This window comes from Martes martes, assembly GCF_963455335.1.
Source record: "Martes martes genome assembly, chromosome: 7".
Taxonomy (NCBI): Eukaryota; Metazoa; Chordata; class Mammalia; order Carnivora; family Mustelidae; genus Martes; species Martes martes.
Window position 1 is genome coordinate 6007012 of NC_137894.1, and position 8914 is coordinate 6015925.

Sequence of the window (8914 nt, forward strand, 5' to 3'; positions counted from 1 at the left end):
GGAAAAGGGAGCCAGAGGACTAGGAGGCTGGGAAAGGGTGGGGACAGTTGAGACCCTAGCCAAGCAGACACGGCAGAGGAGCCTGTCTTGGGAGTTCTCTTCCTGAGGAACAAAGGAGAAGGTGACACTGGCTGCCGGCGGGGCCTGTGCCCCGGCCCTCCACTGGGCACCACTCATGTGGGGTCCAGCCTTAGGGCGGGGAGCCGCGCTTGGAATGTGATTCCCTGGCTTTGCGTGACGCTCGGTTAGCGGAGTGTGCGACTCCCAGGATCCCCTGTCACCTCCTAAAGCCTCTGCCAGCCCGCCCCCCACCACCACGCTGATCACCAGATTAAGGAGCTCAAGGCTACAGCTGAGGCAGCTAAAACCAGGAGGGGAGGGGCAGGGAGGGCAGCGGGCAGCCTCCCAGGGCCTTCCCTGCCCTCTCTCCCCCACTCCTACTGTGGGCCCTATTCTCTGTTCCTGCCATGAGCTCTAATCCCTGTACCCTTCCTCACTGAGCTTGTGCGAACCCCTCACCCCCCCAGAGATACCCAGCTGGAGCTTGGAGCAGCCCAGGAGACTGGGTGGGGAGGGGATGGGGTCGGGGGGGGCACAGCAGCGATGGTAATGGTACAGGCCGGTGGGGGCCGGCTGGAGCCTCATGTGAGGGAAGGGTGGTGAGCGCTGGAAGGCAGGCCCAGGGCCTCCCTGCCTAGACTGGGCGCCACCAAGGGTAATCCCAGAGGCTCCCTGTGGGACCCTCTGGCCAGCTGCCGGACTGCAGAGTGAGGGGCATCCCGCCTCCCACACACCGGAGGAGAGAGGGGGAGGAGTGCCAGAGATGGGGGAGGCTGGCAAAGGACGAGAGGAGGAATTGGGACATTCAAAGCTTTTCCCTTAAGACCCCAGTACTTCCTGAACCAAAGTCATCCCAAGCCATTTAAATCGCAAACACAGGAAAAGAGGTTCCCTTCTGTATGCATGCTGTCACCAGATCTGTAAGAAATGAGATGGGATGGGTCCGTCCATGATAAAGACCCCACAGGAAGGAACCGGAGGTTTTGGCTCGGGGCTGTCTAGACTGTGAGGACCACAGGCTTGTCATTTCAATTACTGGGAAGCAGTGGCAGAAGGGCCAGTGGGGCTGAGCGGGGGGAAGGCGAAGAAACGCCTGAAAGCCAGAACCCCGGTCACTGGATCTGGAGACCCCCGCACCTGGACAAGAGGGGCCGTGCCCGGTGTCCCCCTGCCCCTGCCAGCGTGACTGCAGAGAGCGGGAGATCTGAAGGCAGGATCTAGAAAGTTGTCTGAAGGCTCAGTTCCGCAGGCACCCAGCCCCTTCTCAGCCCCATCCCCCATGCCAGGGCCTGTAGGGGGCGACCAGGACACACCCAGGGCCCTGGCCAGCAGCTGCTCTCACTCCAGCTTCTCCTTTGCGGCCACTGCCAAGCTCCCTTCTGCTGGGCAGGGGCAGGAGGAGAAGGGCTTGGGTTGCTAACAGGGGGTCCGTGAGGCCTGGGCAGAGATACTGTGCCAGCTCCCAATCCCTTACCCACTCCAAAAACAGAGGCCCACACTCCAGTGTCAAGGGAGAGGAAATCCCACTGTACCCTTCTTCACCCCGGGCCAGAATGCACAAGTCCCGTCCCTGTCCTTGTGCTAAACCAGGGAGTGTGACATTAACACAGCTTTGCAATGATCACTGTCATAGACTTTCTGAGCTAGAAGGAACCGAGAGATTCCTGAGTTCAACTCACTCATTTTGCCAGTGAGAACACTGAGATTTGGGGTGCGGGGGAGAACTGACCCGCCCGAGGCCACAAAGCCAGCCAGAGGCAGAGACATGCCTCGTGCCTGTCTATCAGATACCTCTCCTGTTTCGCGCCTGAAAGAGGGCTTCTCCCTCGTATCCCAAATAAGATCCCGGCCCAAATGTGGGCAGCAGGGGTCTGGGGCCAAGGGAGGCCGTAATGCGATAAGCAGACTGGCCATCTGGCTCGGGGACGGAGAAGAGCCCAGACTGGCCGCTTCTGCTGCCCGTCCCGGGGGGCCCTGTGTCACGAGAGACAGACTGCCAGATGGACAGGCACTGGCCTGGGTCTGGGTGGAAGCCAGTGAGTTCCCTGTAGTCAGAGCTAACCAACTTTCAGAAGTAGTGGGGGAAGAAGGGAGGGGGTACAGGGAGCAAAGCCAGCCGCCCCCCACTCCCCCCCGACCCCGCAAAGGGCAGAGAGATAGAAAAGCAGGATGAGGAAGCCGGGACTCCCACCCAGCCTCGGAGCCTGGCTCCCCAGGTAGGCCCAGCCGTGCTCAGCCCCGCAGCCACAAACAGGTCCCCCTCCCGGGGAAAGGCAAACACATCTCCCCCGGCACCTTCTCAGACATGCATGCAAAACTAATTAACATGGGGAGACATGCGAGCAGCCGGCCAGCTCCACACCCTCGAGTCCACGCAAACAAGGCGAGCCCTTGTCCGGGGAACGTGCACAAAGCTTTGTTGCTAATTTAGGCATCTGTCTCTGTCTGGCCTGGTCCTCCTGCCTGCGCTGGGGTTTTTCCCAGCCCCTCGGACAATGCTGGGAACAGGCCCGCCGATCCCTTATTCAAATCACACCCAGGACAATGAGCTCATTGTGCAGGCCACAGAAAAGGGGATGCTGGGGTGGGTGGGTGCGGGGGTGTAATGGGGCATCGGGAGAGGAGAAGGGTGGGGGGGAGTGAAGAAAAGGGGAACCCAGGAAAGTGTTTACTAACACAGCCCCTGCAGCTGCTTGGGCCCCTCCCCCCCCCCCCCCCCGCTGGCAGCTGGGGAGAAGTCCCGGGACTCCGAGGTGGGGGCCCCAGAGTGAATGCGGGGCCAGTGGTCAGCAAAGTCTGGCTCGAACCTCCACCTTCGACAGTCCTACCCCCGCATGTCCATGGCCAGACACGTTTTTGCAGAGACAGGTCTGGGGGTTCTTTTCATTTCGTACTGTCGACTGAGCAGTGTCGCGCACAGATCCTCACTGCAGAGGAGACAGGGCTGGGGGGAGAGGTGCTGGCGGCTGTGCGGGGTGGGACCTGCTGTCTCGGCCATTGTCTTCAGGCAACGTTTCATTTTCTCCTCCTTCCCAGCTAATAAATTAGAGAGGAGACCGTGAGCTGCGAAGGGACAGGCTCCCCACGGACGGCGGGGCGGGCGGGCAAGACTGGGGGCCCCCGGCAGATGGGGCTCACCCAGCCTAGCTCACACCACACCTGGTCAGACCCTGTCAGGCAGCACCACACAATGAGCATCATTAAGAAAACCACACACACACACACACACACACACACACACACACACGACATATACATGTGTGTGCGCGTGCGTGTGTGTGTACATATATACACACATCTATATAAATCTCCCGAGATCCCCGAGGGGCTAGGTCTGGGGCTTTGAAATGCCCTCCCTCCTACCAACACCCCCCCCAGCTCCTTGTCGCACTGAGCAGCCCAGACAGGCCGATGTAAACAGACACACACAGCCTGACACTGACACGCAGACACAAAAAGAAACACACACACCCGGAGGCAGCCCCAGACACACACGCTGACAATGGTGTAATGAATGCAGGACTGGACTGCATTCAGTCGAAAGCCCACAGTACGGCTCGCCCAGCACCAGGGCGGCTGAAAGGTTATGGAGGGGCTGCGAGCTAGCTCCTGCCCACCTCCTCCCTCACCCCATCTCCGAGGACCGCTGGCCGTGCGGGAGGTGGAGTAAAACGCCGTTCCGGCGTCCAGATGGAGGCAGGTGCCTCTTGAGACAGAAAAGTTTGGAATGGTTCTCAGCTCTCAGGGTTGTCAGAAGTGCGCTGGAAAAATTTTTTTCTTTAATACTGAAACACAGGTGTTTCATTATTAATTACCCTGCATTTCAAGATGGTGTGTCTTAAAGCCAGGGGAACAGGGGAGGCTGCCTGGTGTCCTTTCCCCATGCAGCAGAAGCCACAGGTTGGGGTGATTTCTTCCATCAGTTAAAATAGTAAGCAAGGTATAGAGGGTCAAGAGGAACACAACTGGTTTACCTCTCAGAGACCCTTTAAAACATGCTGCTCAGGATGACGCAGTGGTGACTCCCTCTCCACTGGCCCAGAGGCATGGAAATGGATTAGGCCGAACCATGCAAAATTATCAATATTTGACTGGTCTAGATCTATAAGAAAGAAATTTCATAGAGGTCAACCTAATAGGCAGCTGGTTTTAAGAACCATGGGGGGGGGTTTCCTTTTCATTTCCTCCCCAAACTGGGTTATTTTATTCCTGAAGAAGAAAAAAAACAATTAGTAACCCAAGACCCAAATCAACCTGGGACCCGCCGCCTATAGCCGCTAACTACCTCATGCACAGCCACTGGAATGATCTGGGGGCCTGCACGTGCATGCACGTGCGCGCACACACACACACACACACACAGCCTGCGGCCTGCGTCAGGCCAGGACCCACCTTCCGACTCTTCCTCCAGGGCTCTTGCCTCTCCTTTCCCTGTCTTCAGCTTCTGGACTGTGTCCTGGAGGCGACAGAAGGAACATGAGAGGCAAACAGGACCTCCGTGCCCCTGGCTTCTCCTCTAGAGGAACGTCAGGGGCTAGCATGGGAGTCCACGCACGCACTCTGTCCTGGAGGAAAGGTCAGCCTCGAAGCTTCACCACCAAAGCCTGACTGGCTACACAAACAGAAACCCAAGGCCAGTCTCCAGGAGTACGACGTTCATTCAGACTCCCTCTCGAAGAGCCACGTGAGGGAAGCCGGAAGGGCACCGCGGCCGCCCAGCATAGGGAAGGCCCGCTGCTGGCCAGCATCTGGATAACCACGCCTGGTCACTCGCTGCATCTTCCTGGGAAATCACTCTCTCGAGCTCCTCTGGGTTCCCAGGGAAGGAAAGGCGGAAGCTTTTGGAAGCAGAGTCAAGAACTACTCTGTATCTCACTACCTGCTTCCTACTCGCCCCCCCCGAGGAAAGTCTGCTTCACGTGTGGTCAGCCTGGCCACGAGAGCAGTCGGCCGGTCCATACAGAAGCTGAGGGAAGACACTTCCAAGGAGAGTCTTCTAGTGGCTGAGGACCCAGGGCTCCATTCAAAGACCTGGAGTGAACTTCCACGAAGACAGTCCCTCCTGTATCTTTGACAAGTACTTTAAAAATACCACGTAATTTCTAGGGTTTTATCCTTCTAAAACACAGACACACTGACTTCGACAAGAAAACCACCAAAGTGATAGTAATGATAAAATTAAATCTGTTTGGCCTTCCCACTCCTGGGGGCAAGGGGTGGACCGGCAGAGCCCACCGTCTGGGCTTTAGGACCAGGGGGTTCATCTGCAGGGTGGGCCCCAGCCTAGGGGCTACATAAATGACTCTTCCAAACTCCAGATGTGTTGAGAGGAGGCAGCTGGGTGCCCACTGTTGCCATATGCAGGCTTACCTGCCAGTCGCTCTACTCAGGATCCAGTCTGAGCAGAACCAGGAGAGAACTCTGGCTGGATGCCCCATACAATATCTGATTTCTTCCAAGGAGGGGAAACCTGTATGAGAATTCACCCAGATGTCATTTATTATTTGATTGCACTTAAGGTGTTCCTTACTGATCCCATATGGAAATCTCGATAGGTTACTGCCATACTGATTCCTAAGATCAAAGTTGTTTCTTCAGTGAATAAAAGGCAATTGTGATCTCCCTGTTTCTATACAGAAGCAATGGACTCTGGAAATTGAAAGTTTTAGCCCAGGCTAATGGCAATTTAAGGTTACCATAGGAATTGCATGAAATGTCCTCTGACCCTGCTCCCCCAGGCTCCTGGGCCACGGAGAGGGGCAGGGAGGCCAGGAAACTGCCAACTGGTGAGAACTGTCATACCTCCAGCCCCCACTCATCCAGGACCCCCTCCCCCAGCCTGGCCTTCCCACCCTGGACGGATGGATGAAGTTCTGTATTACACAAATTTGAAGTCTGAGCAAGAGGCCGTGGTTTGCTTCTCTGTATCCCCAAGGCATTGTCCAGAGCCTGACACATAGTGCTTGGTCAATCAGTGCTGAATGGATAAATGAAGGCAATAGAAAAAATACAGTCTGGCCCAGGAAGCCTTCCAATTCCTGAGCTCCATGGCTCCTTTGCAAACCCACTTACGGCTTCATGGGATAGTCCTGAAGGTGCTCAGGTCCAGCCCAAGAGCCATCAGAGGTGGGAAAGGGCAGGGCAGGTGTACCTGCTCAGCTCGGGCTGGCCTGGCAGCCCTCCCACGCTGACCTTGTACATGGTGGTGAGACCAGCTCCCTTAGTCTGCCCTCCACATCTGACCTGCTCTTCGGTATCCAGATTTCTGGCCCAGCCCTGCAGGAGTCTATGCTGTTCCTCCACCCCACCTCCAAACTTTTGGGGGGGACTCTCCTTCTCCCACTCAGCCTAGGAGACCTGTTTGGGTCCAGTGAGCCTTGTCTGATGACTCCACTCCAAATGAATTCCTCCTCTCTTGCACTCCTAAAGTCTGAGTCAAGCTATCACCCCTTGAATATGAGCCTTATTAGGCTGGCTTCTGCTCTGAGGGGTCAGGGAGCAGGTCAGGGGTTCTGCTGGGGTTCTCTCGGTACCAGAGCTTGGAGCTTATGCGTGGCTGGCAGTCATCATGACTTATTCTAGTGACTGGCCGAGAGCTGAGCCTGATCCCTCGCTGGCTGCTTTCCCCACACCTCCACTCGTCACTGACGTGCAGTCCACCAGTGAGATGGTCGCACACAGCACAGCCTTGCTGGCTCATGCGAGCTCAGCCCACCCCCCACCCCGCCCCGGTGCATGCACACCCATCCTGTAACAGCAGCAGATGGGGGACACAAACTGACATTTCTCGAGTGTCGCAAGCTCAGCATTACTATCCCCAATTTTATAGATGAGAAAACTGGCTCTGAGAGAAGGGAAATCATGTGCCCGAAAGGATCTGAACTAGATCAGACAGACCCCTGATGCCCACTGGGCTGCGTGCTCTGCTTCCCACCACCATGACCTTAAAACCTGCAATCTGATATAAAAGAAAGAACAATGGGCTGGAAACCACTAAAAATGGGAGTAAAGGAGGCTGCAGGCCCAACGGGAAGGGTGGCTGTAAACCCCAGCCCTTCCTCTCCCTAGTGCTCCCCAAGGACATGACATGCCCTTGGAGGCCCCTCCCATCTCTCCTGTCCTGTGCCACCAAACTTGGGGGGATAGGAAGAAGGTCTAGCATTCTCTGCTAATGACCAGATAAGACTGGACAGAGGATGTGGATCCCTTTCCCTCCTCCAGAAGACTCCGTGCTACCTCAGCGGAATGCAACATTCTCAAAAACAGAAGCTCAACCTTGCCCTGGGCAGGTATAATCCCTTGGCACCATGGGCAGCCTGGCAGACTTTGGCCAACCCCTGATTTTCCAGACTGAGGCAAGCCAGGCTAGTTCACACTGACAAAAGCCAGGATTGGGTGGGATACTTCTCACCCCTCCTAGAGCCTCACCAAGGCTCCCAAGGGCCCAGCACTGAGCCTTCCTACCCATTATCTGCTTCCTTCCTCTACAAGTGCATTGTCAGCCCAAAGCAGGAGACACTACACGGCCACACTCTAGCCCCCGATATAAGCTCATGCTGCTCCCCAAAGCCCAGGCAGACTCCTGGGAGATGAGGACCCATGGGGGGACTCAGACCACCACCAACTCAAGGGCTGTAGCTTCTGAGACATGCCCCAGGCGATCCCCTCATGACATCTGGCTTAGAGAAGGGCAGACCCTAGATTACATTTCCCACTCTTTCTGCTTCCCTTAAAGAAGATAAAGCAAGCAGAGCGTTAGCACAGAACTTGGCACAGCATAAATGTTCAATAAAGTGTTCCTGTCACCATTATCGTGACTCATTACGATTTCCTGGCTGCCCATCCCTCACCTCCCAGGCTCATGTGAGGAGCTGTCTTTTCATAAACTCAAGGTTTGCTGAAGCTGGGAGACCATTAACAGAGTCCTGGGTCTCTGGGGCAGGACACTGGACTTCCTGAGAGGGGAAGGGGGCTGGAAGCAAGGCTGGACCCACGGCTAGGAGTCCTCCGAGGTGAGAAGGCCCCTCTGGCCTCTGACAGCAGAATGAGCCCAGCACCTCCCCAGAAAATATCTCTGAAGACCCGAGCCTTGGCAGGGAGCCAGGGCAGGAGGCCTCTCGAAGACATCGATGCTGGCTCTGAGCCAAGGCGCATCCCAGAAGCTTCAGCTCACAGAGAGCAGTACAGCTGAGGGGAGGAGGGAAAGCCAGTAGAGGGGCAACAAGGAGCCCTGGGGCCAAAGGAAACCTGCTTAAAGTGGGTTTGGCATGAACTTGGGATGCACAGCTGCCTTCCCACACCCTGTGGTTTCCACACGCCTGGGAGACTATGCAATCACGGCAAGGACAGGAATAGGGCCTGGGGACGTGGTCCACCCCCAGGACAAGCCTCCCGTCACCTACATCTGTGCCCATACCAGCTCCATGGGGCACTGCCAGACCTCCATCCAAAGACTCCTGGGGTTACCCACTGGCTCTCTTCCCCCGACTCTAGACTGTGAAAACCAATGCTGCCTCTAGATTCAGACCTTCTGCCTCCAAGGACCGTGGGGTAACCCCCACTTAAGGGGCTGTACTAGACACCCCTAAGAGCCCTGTAACACCTGAGCCTCTCTAGCGGCCTCCCGCCTGGCATTTCCATGGCCTTCTATACACAGAGCTCTCTGTGGCCAGGGACCTTCCAGGGATAGACCAGGATTAGTTACTGAACACCAGGGCTGGAAGAGATCTTAATTCTCTAGTCCAGGCCAATAAAATAGGAGCAGCATGTATCATTTCAAATTTCCTAGAAGCTACATTGAAAAGTAAGAAGAAATAGGTAAAGCTAATTTGAATACTATATCCTATTTGACCGA